A 20,372-nucleotide genomic window follows, 5' to 3' on the forward strand; every position below is an offset into this window, starting at 1 on the left:
AATAGAAAAACAAACACTGAACTGAGAAAAAATGTATTACCTATATGTCAGTCACTATTCTTATGGATAAATAAATGTTAAATAAAATATAGGTTATAAAATTATTCAGGGACTTCTCTGGCAGTCCAGTAGTTAAGACTTCACCTTCCAGTGCAGGGGGTGCAGGTTCAATCCCTGGTCAGAGAGCTAAGATTCCACATGCCTTGTAACCAAAATAAAAAAAAAACCCAAAACGTAAAACAGAAGCAGTATTGTAACAAATTCAATAAATTTTTACTTTAAAAAAAATAAAATCATTCATATAGAATGATCTCTATTTTTAAACATTAAACATGGTTATCTCTAGAGGCTGAGAATCACAGATGTTTACTTTCTCCTTTGTGTATTTTCTAAATTTTCCATAATGAATATGAATTACTTTTAAGATTCAAAAAAATTACCATTATTTTTAGAAAGTGTTATGTCATGTTCAAGCAACATTGGGGACATAGGGTCCAGTTCTGCAAAACTTTAGGAGGATGTTTGATGGGCCAGGTGCCCAGCACGGCCTGGAGTGTGATCCATATCACCCTATAGACTCTACAAGGAACCCCTGAAAGAGGCAAGTCCTTCTCCCTGGAGAAGGCAGGCATGACGGGGATCTTGCACCAGCGAAAATCCTGCCCCATGGTAAAGAGACTTATTTGAGATGGCTCGAAACGGACAGACCCAGAAGCGAAGTGACAAAGAGACAGATCTCAAGATCTCAGCTCAAAAGAGGGAATAATTTCTACCTCTGTGAGCTGCCCCTAAATGCAAACACCATACAGTGAGCTTCATGTCATGGTCCATCCATGACTCAGGCGTAGATGGAAGAAGGCTTCTTGTATGAGGAAGGGGGTTAAATTAGACATTAATTTTTAATTATGTAATTACTTTTCCTTTTAGAAATTTAAAACAGATTGTATACTTAAAATGAATGACTTGGGCTTCCCTGGTGGCACAGTGGCTGAGAGTCCGCCTGCTGATGCAGGGGACGCGGGTTCGTGCCCCGGTCTGGGAAGATCCCACATGCCGTGGAGCGGCTGGGCCCGTGAGCCATGGATGCTGAGCCTGCGCGTCCGGAGCCTGTGCTCCGCAATGGGAGAGGCCACAACAGTGAGAGGTCCGCGTACCGCAAAAAAAAAAAAAAAAAAAGAATGACTTATTTGAAGTATATAAATTATACATCAATGAAATTATCTTTAAAAGTTTAAATATCACAGAGAAGGCTAAATTTCTCTTTGATCTCCCCCCCACACACACACGCACACAATCCTGATGCCCTTCCCCCTTCCCTGGAGATAATAGCTATTATAAGTTTGGAATGCCTTTTTCTAGACCTTTTCATATTCTTTTACATGTAGGTATGTGTTACTTATATTTGTATTCATATAAAGTATGAAGGACTATGTGAAAACATTTCTATGAAAGGCATCATAATGTATTCATCACTTGGAAACTTGCTTTCTTCACCTTATAATCTGAGAGATTCATCATTATTGTTATAGAGAGATCCAACTAATTCTTTCTCAAAGCTGCATAGGACTCCCAGGTATGAAAATGTGAGCTGATGTAGCGGGTGCTATTCCACAACCAGCAGACATTCAAACTGTGTAGAGTTTTTCACCATGGACGGCACTGCCACAAAGGCTGTCCCAGAACTTTCCACCTGTGTACACATGCCAGGTTTCCTTTAGGGCAGACCCTGGGAAGTAGAATCCTTATGATGTAGGGCAGATGCTTTTTAATTTGACAGGTCCTGCCAAATTGCTGTCCTAGCCTCAGATCCCATGGCTTTAAAGACCTGATACCTGTGAAATGTCTTCTTGTCAGTTTCAGCTCAGCGTTTCAACCTACTTGGCATATTCTGCACCTTGGTTTTGTTCCATTGCCCTCCATAACTATTCAAGTCATCATCCAACCATGAGATGGGCTGCCCTGGTCACTGGCACCACTCAAGCCAATGGCCACCCTCCTGGCCACTCACGGAGGGGGACCTCTTGAATGGGGAGGCGGCCCTTCTAAGCTTCTGTGAATCAGAAGATGCTCTACCAGTAAATGAGAAGGGGATGAGGGCTGAGCAAGAAGAAACTGTACAAACCCCGGCATCAACTCAACTGCTTGGGTGGGCTGGGCCTAACGAGGAAAATGCAATCAACACATTGGGAAAAAAATAAAAAATAAAAAAGCATCAACACGTAAATTAGGTGTGAGTGCAGCCGAGTGAGTCAGGCAGGCCTGGATATTGACAATCGTTCACCCTCCTCACCAGGCAAGCCAACCACCAACTCTGTGGTGATGCCCACCAAGGTCACCGAAACACCTGACCAATTGTCTGCGGTATACTAAGTGCTTTTACATAAGGTGCTAACTATGTAACTGTGGTCTTACATAAGGTGCTCCAGGATTTTTAGCAGCACATAACCGCCATGTGAAAGGAGGAGCTGATCTCCCAGTGAAGGCCGCTCACTTTCCAGGCGGGTGCTGTCCTTGAAATGCTGATGTTTTGCAGGCAGCCCACTGCTGTTGGAGGGCTGAGGATGTCTGTGCGGAGGTTGGCAGCACCAGCCATATTCCGCAGTTTCTCCAGGCCAACCTGACACCCGCCGACCAGCAGAAGGCGATCCACGTCACCTCCTTACCCCCAGGCCTCACGGCAGGCAGAAAAGGGCTGCTTCATGGGCAGAACCCAACCAGCCACCTCCGAGCTTAGCAAGCTGTCCCCAAACCCCACGGAGTAGAGGGGGACGGGAGAAAACCAGAGCTGGCCCTGGCCCTGCTCCCACATCCCCAGGGCCGTCTGCCCCAGAACCTGGGTGCCTACCCTCATGTCACCTCCCACCTCTCACAAGAAATCTAAGATTCCGGGTTTAGTGTCAAGTGTGTGGCCCCTATAAGGGAGTGGAGCATCACTATTCATGTCCTGGGTTGAGGGTCACTGCTGCCTTTTTCTCTGTTTCAGTAAATTTTATTGAAGTATCACACACACACAAGTACACATACTAAAACTGGCGAATTTTGAAAATATGAGCACACGTATGTGACCAACACCCAGATAGAGAAACCGAACATCACCAGCCTCCCAGAAGCCTTCCTTGTGCCCCTGGGAACTACTACTGACCTCTAACATCTTATATTCATTCTGCCTTTTTTGCACGTTATATAAATGGAATCCTACGGTACACACTCTTTTTCGTCTGGCTCCTTTGCTCAACTGTGTCTGCATGATTCCTCCATGATGTTCCATGTGGCTGTGGACTGTTCTGTGGTACAGTGTTCTATTGTATGTATCTACCCCACTGTATCTGTCCATTCTACTGCCAAAGGATGCTGGGTGATTTTCAGTTTTGTGGCTATTAAAAATAGTGCTGTGAACACTCTAGTACATGCCTTTTCACCGCAGCCTTTTGCCTCTCATGAGATATAAAAAGTTGAAAACGACTGCTTTAAATCAAATCTTGAGAAAGCCAATCTGCTCTCTCTCTCCAATTCACCCTCTCATTAAACGCAGTCTTTCCACTATCTACATGGTACCAAGTAAAGAGCACTGGCCACAGGAGTCAGACTTCCTAGTACTAAAGCCCAACTCTACCACCTACGTGCTCTGTGTCCTTGGGCAAACACTTAACCTCTCTGTGCATCATTTTCCTTACCTGTAAAATGGGGAAAACAATAGTATTTCTACCTTCATTTGGTTGAGGATTAAATAAAGGAATAAGGGCTGCACAAAATAAGCACCCATCAAAGTTAGTAGCTATGATTATAGCCAAAGGCACCCTGTCTCTCTCACCCCTGAGGCACCCTGTTCTGGGTGGCCTCTGCCAGGATAGCTGAGCAAGGCTCTCACACAGGAGGAGACAGCAACTAAAGACAAACAATTTCACCACCTCCAACTGGAATGAAGCTGTACCAAAAAGCCCTCCCTAATTCCCTGGTGGTCCAGTGGTTAGGACTCCATGCTTCCACTGCAGGGGGCACAGGTTCGATCCCTGGTCGGGGAACTAAGATCCTACATGCCGCGTGGTGCAGCCAAAAAAAAAAAAAAACCACACAACACAACTGTTCTAAAAAGCCTTTTATTTTTCTGTTCTCTGTTCTTGGGCTTCTCTGTTACACCAGATCGCGCTCTTTCCCTCTGTCTTTCCAGCCATCAAGGCTGTGTGGAGGCCACAGCTACTGTCCTTTTACCCACAGGGCACTGGATTTCATTCAAAATGTGACCTAAACCAGAGGCACCGTTCGGGGTCATTATTTAATGGTGTGCCAGCAGCCTGGTGACAAGCTGCTGGGGTGTTAACAGTGCCCAGAAATCGCCGCCTGAAAAAAACAAATGTTTTAAATGTCCCCGCAAAAGGAGAGTCAAATGGAGTATTTCATTTTTTTAGGTGACAAAGATGGAAAAAGCCCCTAGAAGCATATGATGCAGAGAGCTAGGAGCAAGACTCCAGGCCTCGCATTACTGGTTGCCGTGGCAACTGTATTTCACATCAGGAACTCATTTTCATATGACAGTGACCTGTGGAGGGAAGGGGAGTATAACTCCTAAGGAAACTTAGTTGAAGGTGGTACTGTTGGGGATAGGGTTGATTTTGTTTACAAAAAAAAGCATTTAAAAGTGCCCTAAGGGGGACTTCCCTGGTGGCACAGTGGTTAAGAATCCGCCTTCCAATGAAGCGGATGTGGGTTCGATCCCTGGTCAGGAAATTAGATCTCACTTGCATGCTTCTACTAAGAGTTTGCATGTCAAAACTAAGGAGCTGGTGAACCACAACTAAGGAGGCTGCCTGCCACAACTAAGACCCGGTACAGGGGCTTCCCTGGTGGCGCAGTGATTAAGAATCCGCCTGCCAATGTAGGGGACATGGGTTCAAGCCTGGTCTGGGAAGATCCCATATGCCATGGAACTAGGCCCGTGCGCCACAACTACTGAGCCTGGGCTCTAGACCCCGTGAGCCACAACTACTGAGCCCACGTGCCACAACTACTGAAGCCCACGTGCCACAACTACTGAAGCCCACGTGCCACAACTACTGAAACCTGCGTGCCACAACTACTGAAGCCCGCGTGCCTAGAGCCCGTGCTCCACAACAAGAGAAGCCACCGCGATGAGAAGCCTGTGCACCGCAACAAAGAGTAGCCCCCGCTCGCCACAACTAGAGAAAACCCACACGCAGCAACGAAGACCCAACGCAGCCAAAAATAAAATAAATTTATTTAAAAATAAATAAAAATTTCGGTGCAACCAAAAATAAAATAAATTAAATAAATTAAAAACACTTACTAAAAAAAAAAAAAAAAAAGTATCCTAAGGGACAGAAATGACCTGAGGGCTCCTCGGGCTTCTCTGTTCCACAACTCTTACTTAAGACACACACACATTTGCACACATACACACGGCCCGTTTTCAAAGGCTTCTGGGGCAGCTGTCACAGCCTCCCTTAGTCACTGGTCCCACCATTAAGCATCTGTTCTGTCACAAAGTCCTTTCCTGGAGTCCAGTGGGGTCCCAAGCAACCAGCTGACCACACCACCAAGACATCCTGCACATCTGGGACAGGTGCTAAGAGGACCTGTAACACACTCCCTGGACTGAAGCGTACGCCTTCCTGGACAAATAGCAACCCCTACTATCAAAAAACAGTCTCAGGAGTCAGACAGACTTGAGTTGCAACCTCTGTTCCACCCACCTACAAGCTGTGTGGTTTAAGCAGGTCCCTGGACCTCACGGGGTTTATGTCTTCATGGGGAGAATGAAAACAAGAATCCTAGCTCCTACCCCTCTGGGGGCTGTGCGAATAACACACACGAGGGATTGCTTGGAAAGATCAGCACATGCCCAGCACATACCGACCACTCAACAGCTGCTATGATTAAGAACCGGAAAAGCATCTCTCATACCCATGATACAACTGGAGGCTAATAGCAGAGAACAAAGTATTAAGTTGGGTGGCACAAATGGTAATGAATCCATCCATGAGCCCAGAAGTGCAGGCCAGTGGGAATCTGGGACTCGAACAGTCCAGGAGGGAGGTGGGATTTGAACCAGACTCTGAAGGATGGCCAGAGGTGTTCTTTGAGGTTAAGGGGAGGAATTCCTTTATCGAGAGCCAACAGGATACCCAGTCCTGGAGATCCGAGAGGAAAGGAAGAGGCTTCAAGGACACAAAGGGGCCTGCGATGAGCAGACAGACAGCCGTGGTCCTGAGGGCATGGTGGAGTGGCAAGGCCAGGAAAGAGGCCCCTAGGGCAGCTGGGAGAGGCAAAGCTTTCCCAGGGAGACAGCTCTGAGCTGGGTCTCTAAGACTAAGGCCAAGAGGGCCGACCATGGTAGGGAGGGAAGAAATCTCAGGACTGGAAAGTGGCTCTGGAGGGTGAGGCCACAGGACTGAGGAGCTACAGGAGGTGGCGGAGCTGAGCTTTGTGTGGGAGGAGACCAGGAGCCTCTGAAGATTTCCTAGGGGAGAGGGCTCAACAACAGGGTAAAAGCAGTAGTCATCCAGAGACCATTGGTCTAGAGGTGACATGCCAGATGGACTGTGGGAGCTGGAAGGGATTCTGGCATCAGGCCAGCGAAGGGGCCTCTGACCTCCTGCCTGAGACATTCAAGGCCTGGAACAGTAGCTTGGTCACAAAGGGGCAGGGAGAGGCAAGACACTTCAGGGAAAAGTCAGTGTGACAGAAGGGAAGGAAACCCACTGCTGGGGAGTAAGGAGGACATGGTGAGTTTGGGGTGTCACTGGGCATCCAAGGAGCCAGGACTAGAGCTAGAATGGCGGGGGGGGAGTTCCCTGAGGGATCCCGAAGCAAGTTCTCTGAGAAGATAAACACAGGGCCTCACAAAACATCCTAGAAAAGAGGGAAGGGGCGTCAGAAGAGGAGAAGGAATGATGGAGAAACAAGAACAAAATGAGGAGAGAAATCACAGCAGAGAAGGCTGCAAAGAGGGGCCTGCTTCCCGGGCAGAAGGACTTGGCAGCAGGATGAGGCCGACAAAAAAAATCGGTGTTTGGAAACAAGCTGACTTTCAGGGAAGCAGTTTCAGCAACGTGGTGGAGACAGCAGCCCAGGATGCGCAGGAGTAAGCGGGGAGGCGTGGAGCCAAGAGGCAGGCAGCAGGTGCAGAGCCCTTGCGGGGAAAATGTGACAGTGAGAGAAAAGAGGAAATGAAGCTTTCTGCTCCAGTGCATGGGTTTTTCCCCCCAAGAGATGGGAGGCCAAGTGGACGTCAGAGGCAGGAGGATGGAGGGGCACCCGGAGACGGGCACGATCTCTCAAGGTGTGTGTGGGGGGGCAGAGACTAGACTGCAGCCCCGGCTCGGCCAATGCTCTTACCAGGGTGTCCCGGGACACTCTGACTCCCCCAGACCTCCAAATGCTGGGGGATCAAAGGTTCTCATGCAGCTGCACAGATGGAGCCTGATCACCACCACCCCCAGCCCTGAACTCACGGAGGATAGGTGCCCACCTCCCACATCACACCTCTCCCCAGGGCCACCTCCAGCGGTGGGCATGTCACAGCCCACGCAGGTAGGAAAATCAGGTCCTCAGCCTTCTGAGCCCCAAGCAGGGGACAAAATTCCCAGACTTCCCAGCAGAGCCCTCGCTGCAGCCCAAGAAAGGGGGCTTCCACACCCACAGCGCAGGTGTCACGGGCACCACTGTGAGTCCAGAGCCTTCATCCTGAAGGCAGGGAGCCCCCCTGGATGGATTGCTACACTTCAAACCTGCGGCTGAGAAAAACAGAGCTTGGCCCTGGAAAACAAACCCAGGGCAGGATTCTCAGGCTGAAAGAGGTGCTCAGGGTGAGGAATCCTGTCTGGCCAGTGAGAGCTACCTCCATCCCGCCCTCCTCACACCCTCCTGGGCACCAAGTGCTATTCGATTCCCACTCCTGACCACCTAACTGGGGGCGAAAGCCCCGACGGCCAGGGCCCAGGCCCACCATCTGGAGCGTGGGATCCTCACCGAAGGCCAGGCCGAGCACGGAGAGGAGGTGCGCGCCGTCCCCGCGGGGCCCCTCTCGCGCACGTGAGCGCCCCGCGGGTTGTCGGTAAACACCGCGCTTGTTGACGCGCTCGCCCGGAGCGCTCTCCCCAGCGCCGCCCGCAATCCGCCGCCGCTCTCGGCTGCCCACTTGCTCCCCGCGGCCCCCCAACGCGGGCGCACGACGCCCCCCACCCCCCGAGGGCCCCAGACAGACTAAGGGCCGGACACTGAGCACCAGGCGCTGTCCCGAGCCTCTCGAGACCAGCCCCGGTCTCCAGGCCAGGCGGGCGGCGGGCACGGTGGGAGGGAACGCGGCTCGGGCCCTGCGCGCGCCCCGCGGCCCCCAGGCTCGTCCCCACCCCGCGCGCAACAGCTCCCCGGACCCACCCGCCGCTCCAGGGCCGCCCCACGCGCCCCCGCAGTCCCAGCCACCGAGCCGAACGCACGCCCCGGCGCTCGCAGACCGGGCCCCGAAAGGGGGGCCGCCCCCGGGGCGCCAGACTCACCCGGGGTCCGGCCAGCCTCCGGCACGCTCCCTGGCTGCCCTCTGGCGGCGGCCGCGGGAACCCGGCGCTCGACCCGCCCCGCCCCGCCCCTCCCGGCCCGGAACCTGAGGCCTCCGGCGGAGGACCTGCCTGAGGTCACCCTGTAGGCCAGGAGCCCTCTGGGTGACTGTCCTCGCCGCCCCAGTCGCAATGGCCCCTTCTTGTTTCTGGGTAACGAACATCACTGTCTGTTCCCTAAGCAGCTCCAAGTCCCCAACCCCCCAAATGAGCCATTCTAACCGCCCAAGTTGCAAAAGCAGGGCAGGTATGACTTCTGGGGCCTAAAACAGCTCAACGTGTATTTGTTGAATGAATGAACGCTCCACTGACGGACGCCGGACCAGCTGTGGCAACCTGGCTCAGTCACTAAAGGAAACGGCCACAAAAAAGACCCATCAGCCCTGTGTCTTAGCTCCCCCGTTTCAAGAACATCTGCCACATTCTCCACTTCCACCCACTCGGAGCCGTGGTGCCTGGCTTTGTATGCAGGTGGGGTGGGAGCGCGAAGCTTGGAGGGGCAGTGCTAGAGCCCTGTTACCCTTCGTTCTCTATCAGGAAAACGATTCGACCCAAAACCTGTTTATGAACTGATTTCCTGAGATAACTCCAGGATCAGTTGCTGAGTGATGACCAAATCTGGAAGTCCTGGTTTCCAGACTCACACAGCAGCCTCCACCAGTACCTGGGTCAGACCTCCGTTTGGGTTCTGGATCTTGCCCATGGGAGAGATGCTCTTGGGTAAGTGAGCACATCTCTCTAAGCTACCACTGTCCAGTAAACTTCCTGCCATTTTGGAAATGTCATACTGCCATGCTGTCCCCTAGCCACCGGTCACATGGGGTGAACTTTTTAATTTCATTTAATTTTACTTCGTTTAAATTTTACTTCGCCGGTGTAGCTAGTGGCTAAGCCTCAGTTTCTTTATGTGCAAAAGGGACGTGATAGTCCCACTGGGAGGACTGAATGAGATCATGTAGGCGAAGCCCCCGATTCTAGGCCTGGCTCACTGGAGGGGCTCAGTCCAGTCATCAGCATCAACTTCACCACCATCATCACCTCACTCAGCCTGAAATCTCAAGGCTGTAGGGAATCTACAGGCTCTAGGCCACCTACCTGCCCCACAGCCGCCCGTGCAGGCAGGAGTCGCTCACATCGCCGCTTGCACAGCCCGTGACACAGCGCTCACCACCTCTGGGGGGTGCCTAGCCTCTCTTTGGACTGCTGACCATGGGAGAAAGATTTCTACACTGACCTGAAGTGGCCTCCCTGTAGCACCTCTTCCTGGCTGAAGTTGTACCTCTTTGGGGCTCAGAAAAAGTGAACCCCGCTAGCCTTCATCCCTTCAGTATCAAAGCTTTCAGCAAAGCACTGCTTGTCCTCTGCTCTGTGCCAGGCTCTGGCTAGACTGGGGATTCGCACTCATTTCACTGAACTGTTGTTTCCCCAGGCCTCGCCACATTGTCCCAGTGACAGTAACAAAACAGCATTTGTCTGGCCCTGCCCCATGCCCCGGGGGGTGACTCACAGGGGAGAGAAGACACAGCCTCCCAGCTCGCTTAAAAAGCCACTTCCTCCTCTCCTGGCTCAGTGTTTATTCCCTTGGCCCGCAAGGCAGTACACTGGTCCCGGCCCATTCCTCCCCCGACGCCCTCCACCATAACCTCCTCCTCCTCTTGGTGTTGGGTCCATCATGCTCACTGCAGAGGGACACACGCTTCCACACATGCGCACACACCGACACACACAGGGACCTACCGCCCTCAAGCAGCCACGAGCTACTGCACAGCCTCTCACTCCAATGTCATGGCGGGAGTCTGCTGCTGAGGCCCTTTCTTTTGACCAACTCCTCTTCCCATAGCTTGGGGAACAGCACCCTTCCTGCACCACCTCCGCAGCCAAATTCAGAATGGCCTCCTGTCCTCTCTTTTTGCGACTTGGTCCAAGTAAGCTCACGTCTCCTCTTTCTTCAGATGGATTTACGGGATGACGGAACAACAAAAACAGAAAACCCCTTCAAGAAATCAAGGGTGCCTATGAGAGGGGCAGCTCACTCCCCAGGAGGATGCTGGCTGAGCTGGTGACTCTCTGTAGCTCCAGGAGCAGAGAATGGTGAGAGAAGAAGTTTTGGGGAGTTGACTCTGCCTCCTGGACTTTGGGGGCCAACGTGAACCTAGAAGAGGGTCACTCAACCATAGCTCTATTGACACTTGGGCCAGTTAATCCTATGCTGTTGGCCGGGGGTGCTGTCCTGTGCCTCGTAGGATAGGTAGTGGCATCCTTAGCCACCTACTCCCCAGTCATGACAATGAAAAATGCCTCCAGACCTTGTCAGTTATCCCCGGGTGGGGGGGCTCCACCCTCCTATCTTCCACCCCCCATCACTGAGAACCACTGATCCAGAGCCTGGTGTATCTTTTTAGCCTAGAGAATTATGGAGGGGAGGGCAGGAAACTGCTCTGTGCTTACAGTAGTGGGACAAACAGGGTAGGGTACGTAGGCCTGCATTTCCACTATTAGGCCAGGGGAGAGGCCAAGAGGAAACTGTGGAAGAGAGCTGTGTTTGGTCTTGAAGAAGTTCCTGTCCAAGAAAGTGGCTGGTGGGACAAGGGAACCCTAGCTGTCAGAGGCTGCAGGATGTTGCTTGGGAGGCAGGTGCTTAGAGGGAAGCAAGAGAATGCATCACATAGGGGCTCCTGGAGAAACCCTCAAATGCCCTAATCCGGAGGAGATCAAAGCAGAAGAAAGGTAGGGAGAGAAGAGAGCTCTCCTCCTTCCTCCCTTGAGAAAAACAAGGCTATTTCCTGGATTGACGTCATCAAGTTGAATTTGTTCAACAAATTCATTACACAATTAAATAAGAATATTTTTACCCAGATTTCTGCTTCGTTCAAGATGGAGCAACAGGGACCAGAGTTAGCGTCAGGCCTGAAACCACTAAAATGTCAGACAAAATATATGAAACAACAATACTCAAGACATTGGACATCAGGCAACAAAGCAAAGTGATCCCTGGGAGAGAGGAAACAGCAAGGTGAAGCCTGCACTGCTCAGCTTACTGCCTGGAGAGTTTCCAGACCATGGTTCAGAGAAGGAGAAATCTACCTGAATGGAAGAGACAAAGCTGGATTCTGAGGAAATGAAACCAGTTAGAATTCTCAGGGCAGAGGACTAGAGAGGAGAGAGATACAGAGAGAGAGAGAAATCTAGAGATCTGCAGAAGTTCCCCCTCAAGTATTCAATGAGTACTGCTCAGCACATGTGTGTGAGAAAATTATGCAAGGCTGGGGGATGAACCACCCAAAAGGATTAGTGGGAACAGTGCCTGGTGCTCACACAAGGCTGGAATAATGCCTGTTCCCAAGAGCCAAAGTGGAAAACATCACAGTTCAGGGGCCACTAGTTAGAATACTAAGAAAGGTCTTGCTTTGAGGTTAGAGAAAAATTAACCCTAGACTAAATCCAGAAATCTAGTTCTGGTCCCACTTAAGAAAGCTTAAATTCAAGATCGGAAAGGATAAAACTCTTTCCAAGTAAGTTAACTGCCACAACCAAGTTCAAGAATGTTTATAGGAATTCAGAAATATAACAAGGTAAAATTCACAGTGTCTGGCATCCAACAAAAAATTACCAGAACACAAAAAAGAAGGAAAATACAACTCATAAAGAGGAACAAACTCAATTAACTGAAACTGACTCAGACATGACACAGATGATAGAATCAGTAGGCAAAGGCATTGAAACAGTTATATGTTCCAGAAGCTAGAGGAAGGCTTGAATATATTAGGTACAGATAATGGAAGTTTTTTGTTTTTTTTTTTAAAAGACCCAAATTGAACTTCCGGACATGAAAACTACAATGTCTGAGATGAAAAATACACTGAATAGGATTAATGGCAGATTAGACGTTGCAGAAGAAAAAATGGGTAGCTCCCCTACAAAACCCTCAGTGAAGTCTACTTAACTCGCTGACACTTTTGTGTGAGTTGATTTTGGTGGACAACTCAAAGAAAGTGTTGAGGTTTTTAAAGAAAGTGTCCTTGCACAACAGGAAGGACAGGGCCCAAGGCAGGGAGCCTTAAGAGAGTAAGTGCTTCACATTAGGGATGGGTCCTGCTTTGATTTCAAAGCAGCCTTGGAGGAGCCCCCCCAGCTGACATCCTAGTTATTAAGAGTTCTTTCCCAAATTTTCTTTGGTTGCTTCTGCAAATTCCGCCCCCGCCCCCGTGCTGCCAAAAAGGCCCAGTGTTCCTGCGACCACAGCAGGTGTGTGACTTGGAGGAGCATTGAAATCTGCTACGTGAGGAAGATGGGTAAAATACTGGGTCTTCAAGAACCTCATAGTTCAATTGGGAAAACAGAAACATAAAGAAATCATCTCTGGGACTTGCCTGGTGGTGCAGTGGTTAAGAATCTGCCTGCCAATGCAGGGGACACGGGTTCGAGCCCTGGTCTGGGAAGATCCCACATGCCGCGGAGCAACTAAGCCTGTGCACCACAACTACTGAGCCTGTGCTCTGGAGCCCGCGAGCCGCAACTACTGAAGCCTGCACGCCTAGAGCCCGTGCTCCACAACAAGAGAAGCCACTGCAATGAGAAGCCTGTGCACCACAACGAAGAGTAGCCCCCGCTCGCTGCAACTAGAGAAAGCCTGCGCGCAGCAATGAAGACTCAACGCAGCCAAAAATAAATAAATAAAATAAATTAATTAAAGAAAAAAAAGAAATCATCTCTGGACAATGGCATGCAGGCTGTAACATGCTGCCTATTGTGTACTGATCTCATGGTAGACAGGTGCATGGAAGTAGGACATTGTTTATCTCCATTTTACTGCTATGATAGTTGAGACATAAACACCTTAAGGAATTTTCCCAAGGTCATACAGCAGGTAGTAGCAGGGCCATTACGCTACCTTGCCCCTGTGGCTACATAAGATACAAAAGAAACACAGAGGAGTGAACTACAGTGTGGCAGGCTCAGATCCGGCTTTTCAGAGGAAACCCTTGTTCAGCCTCCCAAAGGAGTAGGATTTGCCAGGTGGGCCAGATAGGGAAGGACATTGCAGGTAGAAGGAACAGCAGGTGCAAAGGCACAGAGAAGGCAAGAAAGGGGATGTTGAAAGGTTGGGAGTGGTGAATGGTGAGGCAAAGCAGAAAATGAGCCCAGGGTGGTAGGTAGGGACCAGTGGGAGAAGGGTCCCGGGCACCTGGCCAAGGATGTGGATTACAGCTGGCCAATCATTTCCAGTCTCATATCCTTGAATTCTGAGGCACCATCAAGAAGTACAGAGAATCAGCAATCTATCTGTGTGTGTGTAAAGAAGACATGCCTCTTTTCTATTGAGTCTAAGAGACAAAGGTAAATAGATAGTGGCTTACACAGATTCACTCCCACAGATGGGACTGCTTGCTAATGGAAGACTTTATGAATAAAATACATCCTCATTATAGAGTTTTATATATTTCCAAGTGCCACGGATTGATGTAATAATCTGTGGCATAGACATTCATGTCTTCAGTTTATAGACGTGCTCATTTATGTGCCCAGAGACACACTGGCACAAATTAGTGATTAAAGCTCAAACTCTCTTCTTACTTCAAGGCACGTGGTGTTCTTTTGGTCCAGTAAACCACAGCCCTTCTGTATGTCTCCTATGACACTTTCAGAAGATTGGAGATGGGGAGCAGGCAGTGTGGACAAGTTAGGTGGCAAGACACCCCCAAGAGCCCGAGAATTTCTGGGTGTCTGTAGTGATCCAGGACCACATTGGCTGGCACCCTCTGGCCACCTAATCAGGTGGAAGACCCAGAAACCCTCACTCTTGGCTTCCCAAACTACAGGGATGACCTCATTGACTTCCATCTTCCATTTGACAAAGGCTCTTTCCTTGACCAAACTTCCACCAGGTACCTCTGAGCCCACTTCTCAACTAGGCCTCAGCCTTGGCCTGTGAGAACTGCAACTCCCAACACAAATGATTTTGTCCACTCTCCCACACACAGAGACTTGAAAAAAAAAAGTCTAGCCTGGCTTCTAGCAGTCTAAGGCCACGGTGTCCCTGCAATGACCCGGTCCCTCCCTCCCTCTTGAGTTTCTGTCTGAGAAAGCTCGTCTGCCAAGGGAATTTACCATTTGTTCCAGCCAATGCCTGCTGACAGGCTCCTGGCTTCCATTTCCTTAGAGCATTTATTTTGAAAACTTATTGTTGTAAATCCTTTCTCTGTGCCTTTGAGATGTACATGTATCTCCTGGAACCCAGGAGTGTCTTTCTCATGGACCTGGGAGCTATTCCTCTGGACTATAACCATCAGGGACGATGGGGCCCCTGTGTCTCAATCTCTTTAGGCAGGTATCTTGGTTGAGTGCCAGTCATCAGACTAAGATAGCCTAATCCTACTGACATTGACCACTTACTTGCTTTTTGTAATTTTTCACGGTCTTGACGCTGCTTGATTCCTCACTCTCTCCCCTTCCCTACTCCCTTACTCTCCCTTTAAACGCCAAGTGCCCCCTACATAGATCAGAACCAAGCTCGGTTCTATTCTAAAGAAGTCTCTTTCCCCTGCTGCAGTAGTACTGAATAAAATCTGTCTTCACCGCCATTAACTATTATCCAGCTTTGTTTTTCTTTAACACTTTCTAGAAATGTTCCTGGTGAGTCGGAGCCTTGGGGCTCCCTCATCACCTCAGAACCAACAGGCGTCCAGGACTGGGAGTTAAATAGCAGCCCACAAAGGCAAACATGGAGGCAGCAATTTAGATCTTTGAGTTCCGGAAATAGACTGGGGGCCAAGATGTAGAACAATCAACGAACGTTCTGAAGGAAACTAAAGTCCCAGGAGAGGCTCCAGCATCCTCATCAGCGTAGCACTTAACTACAGACAGTGTGGGGAAGGGGCTGTACAAACAGAATTGCCTGTGTACGTCCCAGCTTCCTGGGGTTTGTCATATGAAGAGACAAGCAGAAACAGCCCAGACGTGAGGAACAGACCATCACATCTGAAAAGCACCCAGACCCTGTGCAAAGAGGCATATTTGGGGGTGACATATTCTTCTACCCTTCAGGGTGAAGGCAGGACATCTAGAGCAAGAGTGTTCAGGGGGAGGGAGCAGGAAGTCAAAGACCTAGGCTGAGACGTTTGGACATGTAGGAGAAACAGCTAGGCGGTCAGCGGGTCAGTGTGGTTGGGGGGGAGTGAGGAGAGGGTAGCAGGTGTTAGCAGCCCCTTCACACGGCTCTACTTCTTATCCAAGGACACTCTCTTTGCCTTTGTCCCAAATCAGCCTAAACCAGGCTGCCTCATTCTGTTTTAGAAACTCCCAAGTAGTCTGCCATATGGCTATAATGCGATTTACTTAATAGGCTGTAGGATTTTTCTTTTCCTTTTTTTTTAAGGTAACATGAGGTACGAAGTGAAAATCAGGAAGCAGTTGGAGTGGCTTATAAAAGGAGGAAAAATAAAGAGCAAGCCTGCTCTCAACAGCTGCAAAGCCCTGTTGGGGCAAAAGTAGATGGAGGCCCACATACCATGTGTCTAAATATTAAAAGTGGTAAAATAAATGGACATACTGTTAAATAAAATAAATACTGTCTTTCTACCTTGACAAATAGACCTTCATACCAGTCTGGGAGGCCAGGTTTAAATTTAGAATTTCTGGCTCTTTGGGGTTCTGCACCCAGCCCACGGCCTGCCCCCTTCTCTTCCAACACCCAACTCCATCCTGCACTGAGAAGGCCCTTGAATACATAGGTCTGGACACCTCAGCCTGCCTATTGAGTTTCCATCTATGCTGCCCTTGGCCTAGGGCTACTCAGGAGGATGGACTCAGGAGTGAGGCCCAGATACACCCTTCAAGCAGGCAGGGGTCATTTGGGCAAGAAATTCCAAGGTGCCAGGTGCTCAGACTGTGGGCCACAAGTTGGAGGAGGAATGTGAGGTGCTGGGTGGGAAGGACCCCTTGATTCCACAGACTTCCTGTCCCTTAGGGAAGGATATAGTCGTTGCGGGGGAGAGTCAGAGCAGTGTCCTGTGAAGCACAAGGCCCAGGGCAGGGACCCCACTTGCCCAAGTCTAAGGCTGGTGCTGCTAAAGAGTGGGCACTGCCTGTCTACCCTGGGGAAGGAACTGACAGCATGGAGAAAGTGGGCAGGAAAGAGCAAAGAGCTGGAACCAGCAGCCCAGCCAGCTGGGGGGACCAAGGCTGAGCAGGCATCAGGGAGGGACAAAGCTGGAAGCTCCACCCAAGCATGCCTACGTCAGCACTGGCCAAAGGGGACAACCTGATCCTTGCAGAGAAAGAAACCTTAGCTCCTACCAGCTCAGAACTATAACAGCCACTGAAACCACAAAGAGAAGTACAAACAAGGAAGCTGAAACAAACAATGAAAACACTATCACCTCTTCTGTTGGTCAGCGAACATCTTTGTAAAGTCAACTGTTTTCCTGCAAGAGGCTAGATGTGTAAAACTGGGGAGGTGGGCTCCAGGCCCAGCTGGGAGGCTGATTAGCATTGAGAGGTGAGCAAGTCACTTTGCATCTGTCTGCTTCCTCATCTATCAAACAGGTATATACTTGCCCTATCTCTCTCTACTTGCAAGGGATTTTTGTGATCATTCCAAAAAATGTATTCCTTTGCTGGATGTGAATTTTGTCTCTCGAAGCTGATTGGCTGGTTCAACATAACCTCGATGCAACCTTCACAAAAATCGGGAAGAGAAGTGGCCTAGCTGCCTCCTGCCAGATAAGCATCCAGGCAAAGAGGACCAGCTGAGAGGGAAGACAGGCCAGCCTTTCTTGGAAAAGGAGGGCAGCTGGTCTTTGTAAGCACCCGTCTGCGAGCACCAGGGTCAGCAGGGTAGGGTATCTGGAAAGCAAACCCCAGACCTCTCCATTAGCAGGTGGTCACCTGCACAAAGGACCTCTGTGATTTACATTTCACTTAGCTCCTGGGGACAAAAGCAGACAGTCAAGGGGCAGATTACAAGCACTCGCTGTGTGCAGAGCTGTAGGGGATACTTTAGGGAGCTTGACAGCAGGTGAGAGACGGAGGAAAATAGAAGAACAGAAAAGTCTTTTACAGAGCAATGTGTTCACTCATGCCTGTGTATGGACCGGTACTAATGACGCTGAGTACTAAGAGTGCCAAAATGTATAGATTTGATGCCATTCCCATCAAAATCCCAGCTGGCTATTTTGAAGAAACAGACAAGATGATTTGAAAATGTATATGGAAAAGCAAAGGCTCTAGAGGAGTCAAAACCATCTTCAAAAAGAACAAAGTTGGAGGATTTAACGTTATTTAATATCAAGACTTACTATAAAGCTGCAGTAATCAGGACACTGTAGTATTGCTGTAAGGAAAGACAAATAGATCAATGGAACAGAATAGAGCCCAGAAATAGAGACGCGCGTATACAATTAGTTGATTTTCTACCAAAGTGCCAAGTCAAGTCAGTGGGAAAGGAATGTTGTGGTGCTCCAAGGACAATGGTGCTTCAAGGACAAAGGACGACCCTGCCTGAAAAAGTGTCGGTGTCACACCCCCTACCGGACTCTTACTCGCCCTCCCCACCATGTTGCGATGGTTACGAAATTCCTGAGCCCACCTGGGTGACGCCCACCTGGGCAATGGGACCCGTCCCAAATAAGGAAAGGCATCTGGCCTGTCCCACTCCCACTCTATAGAAGGAAGGTATATGTGCCTCGACCAATCAGTAAACAAAATTTTCACCTCGGACCGTTCTTTCATTTTCTGGCTATAAAAACTGATCAACAGCACACGTTCGGGCTCGACTCTCCCAGACTACTAGGAAGTCGGGCCGCTGTTCTGGCAGCGACCCTTCCCTCTAATAAATTCTATCTTCTTTACATTCTGCCTTGTGTCTGGAAATTCTTTTCCAACCCGCATTCGGACCACGACAAATGTCTTTTCAATGAAAATTTCTAGAACAACTGGAAATCCATTTGGAAAAAAAATGAATCTCGATCCCTATCTGACTTTATTCATAAGATGAGTTTGAGATGGATGGTGGACCTAACCCAGAATCATAAAGCTTCTTGAAGAAAACAGAAGAGTACTTTTGTGATCTCAGAGTAGGAGAAGATTCCTTGGCCAGTATACAAAAAGAAAAAAACGTATAAAATGGCTTCATCAGAATATAAAAATTCTGCTTACCACAAGACACCACTAAGAAAATGAATTGACAAGCTACAGACCTGGAAAAAAAAATCTCTGCAGCAATATATGTGACAAAGGATTTATATCCAAGACATGTAAAGAGCTTTTACAAATCAACAATAAAAATATAAATATCCCAACGACAAAATGGGAGCAGACGTGAACAGACAATTTACAAACTAAGTTATACAAATGGCCAATAAGTAGTTTAACAAGTGCTCAACCTCATTCGTCATCAGGGACATGGCACTTAAAACCACAGGGAAATACTTCATACACACCAGAATGGCTAAAATCAAAGACTGATGTTTCAGTTATCTATTGCTCCATAACTTACCACCCCAAAACTTAGTAACTTAAACAGTTACAATCATTTTATTATTTCTCACAGTTTCTTTGAGTCAGGAATTCAGGAAGGGCTTGGCTTGGTGGGGCTGGCTTGGGAGTCTCTCCTGCTGTTATAGTCAGACTATGGCTGGAGGTGGAAAAGTGGGGGCTGGAGCAGCTGGGGCATCTCTCTCTCTCTCCTTTTACATAGTCTGGGGGTCTCTCCATGTGGTCTAGCTTGGGCTTCCTCACAGCATGGTGGCCTCAGGGTACCCAGACATCAGATGTCTTAGCAGGAGGCTCAGGTCTCCAGGAGCAAGTCTTCGGCTAACAAGGTGGATGTGCCGTACCTTTTATGACCTGGCCTAAGAAGTCACATGGTGTCACTTTCACCATATTCTACTGGCTACATGTGGCTCCACCAAGCCACCCCGATTGAAGGGGAGTGGAATTAGACCGTGTCTCTTGATGTGGGAGTGGCAAGATTCTAGAAGAGCCTGGGGAATAAAAGCTGTTACTGCAGCCATTTTTGGAAAATACAATCTGTGGCGGATTAACCTGGAAAGAAAAGCTGACAGATCATACCAGGCCTTGTAAGCCACACTAAAGTTCAGTCGTGTGATGGCCCACTCCCCACCATCCCCCCGGAGGGTTTTAAGCAAGAGAGTGAAATTGTTCATCATCTTAAAAAGTTCTGGGCTTCCCTGGTGGTGCAGTGGTTAAGAATCCACCTGCCAATGCAGGGGACACGGGTTCGAGCCCTGGTCTGGGAAGATCCCACATGCCGCCGAGCAACAAAGCCTGCGAGCCACAACTACTGAAGCCCGCGCGCCCTAGAGCCTGTGCTCCACAACAAGAGAAGACACCGCAATGAGAAGCCTGTGCACCGCAACAAAGAGTAGCCCCTGCTCTTCGCAACTAGAGAAAGCCCGCACGCAGCAACAAAGACCCAATGCAGCCAAAAATAAATAAATAAAATTATTAAAAAGGAAAAGTTCCTCCTAGCAGCTATGTGGATTTGGAAGCAGAGACCATTTAGGAAGGGGGTGCCAAAGTTCACGTCCCAGACACGGTGGTCAGCCCCAGCCTAGGTGAGGGTACAGGGAGAGAGTGGGGGTAAGGGAGACTGCCAGGGCTCTGGACTGACCAGCTGTTTTTGTTCACAGAGATGAAGAATGATGGAGAAATGAGTTTGGACACAGTGGGCTTAAAAGGCCAGGACAGACATGAGATTGGAACTCGGGAGATAAAAATTTAGGAGAGAACACACAGCATTTAAAAGGGCACAGGGGACTTCCCTGGTGGTCCAGTGGTAAA

The 20,372-nt window shown here is 49.4% G+C and overlaps 1 protein-coding gene across 2 annotated transcripts in view; it reads right to left on the reverse strand.

Moving 5' to 3' along the window:
* The window catches only part of RPH3AL (rabphilin 3A like (without C2 domains)), a 156,477-nt gene that overhangs the window by 134,119 nt on the left and 1,986 nt on the right, over nucleotides 1-20,372 (reverse strand). Inside the window, exon 1 of one of the 2 annotated variants that reach the window (XM_082603699.1) lies at nucleotides 8,514-8,541. The exons of the other annotated variant lie outside the window; for it this stretch is intronic. The gene's annotated coding sequence lies outside the window, so the exon portion shown is untranslated. Of the gene's footprint in view, nucleotides 1-8,513; nucleotides 8,542-20,372 lie in introns of those variants that run through there. 2 annotated transcript variants of the gene reach the window in all.

This window comes from Mesoplodon mirus (genome assembly GCF_964341445.2).
Source record: "Mesoplodon mirus genome assembly, chromosome: 18".
Taxonomy (NCBI): Eukaryota; Metazoa; Chordata; class Mammalia; order Artiodactyla; family Ziphiidae; genus Mesoplodon; species Mesoplodon mirus.